This window comes from Canis lupus, chromosome 11 (genome assembly GCF_048164855.1).
Source record: "Canis lupus baileyi chromosome 11, mCanLup2.hap1, whole genome shotgun sequence".
NCBI lineage: Eukaryota > Metazoa > Chordata > Mammalia > Carnivora > Canidae > Canis > Canis lupus.
The window spans coordinates 43,035,827-43,037,160 of NC_132848.1; positions in this window are offsets into that span (position 1 = coordinate 43,035,827).

Genomic DNA, 1,334 nt, shown 5'->3' on the forward strand with positions numbered 1-1,334 from the left:
GTGTAAACAATTTCCTTCGAGGTCATAGTGTCCATCTGCCCCCAGGAACATAGATTTTACCCTATTTATTTAGTGAACACAGTGAATGGTTTCAATGGGTCTTGAAAAACATGGGCATTCCTCTTCAAGGCACCTACCCCGAATGCGTTAATCACAAAAACGTTAAGCACAGTAAGGCTAGTTTCCTCATATACAAGAGGACAAACTATTTCTAGTGGCAAAGGAGACTCAGAGTGGCCTAGGGCGGAGGGGGGGGGGGGTTGGGTGGGGGTTTCAAGATTGTGTTTCATCTGGCTCCAACCACATATCTCCATCCTAAATTCCAGTATTCCATTCTTCCCTAAGGAGTGCCCTAACTTTCATAGGACAAATTCTGCAACATCGAATCCATAGATGTAGCCATTTAGCAGCCTGCACGATGGTAAATTGAGATTTTCATGAAAATCTCAGACTCTTGATACCAGAGCTTGAAAGGAGTAAGTGCTGAAATAAGTTCCTGAGTAAAAGAGGGCTAGTAACCATAGTTAATATTTCTTAAGTGCTGACCATGTGTCAGTCATTGTGTTAAGTGATGGATACACACCATTTTGGTCTCGCGCTCTGCTTCCTTCCTTTCATTGCACTGAGAGTTAAGGCCTTAAAGCTCTACCAGGGTCTCTAAGGTCCTGAATGACCCCGCCTCCTGCCTATCTCTCAGATCAGCTTGTTCATAAAGCTTCAGCCACATACGCGTCCTCGATCTCCTCGGCCCACTTGTCGCCTCTTCCATGCTGCCTACGGACGCCAGCTAACTCCTTAGTCCCCACCCGGAGACCGTGCTCTCTACCGCTTGTCACCGTAGTATTTTATTTATCGTGTTCTTCCTCCTCTCCTCTTGTACATTACACGCTTATGAATTAAACGACTTATCACGTTGATTTCGTGAGTGCCTGCTACTGTGAGTCCCGGGAACCGGAACCTCTCGGGCTCAGGATGCATCTGCAGGATGCTCACGGCGCTCCGAGGTTAGTCCACCTTATCTCCGCCCCTTTTTGCAACAGGCAGACCCAAGTCTGAAGGGGTCGCGGGCACCCACTCCAGGTCACTCAGGGTCAACGACGGTCTATGTCTGTGGGTCGCCGCGGGCCCCACATTCTATGGGGAAGCTCAGCCGTTCCCTCCCGCCCTCCGATACCAGAGGCCGACTCCTCTCCGAGGAAAAGGGGAAGATCGTCATCCCACACCCCGAGGCCCGCCGCGCCCGCCGCCCCGGGCCGTCGCCCCGCCCCCGCGCCCCTCCGCGCAGGCGCACACAGCTCACTTCCGCTCGGGGCGGGGCCGGCGCGCGGGGGGAG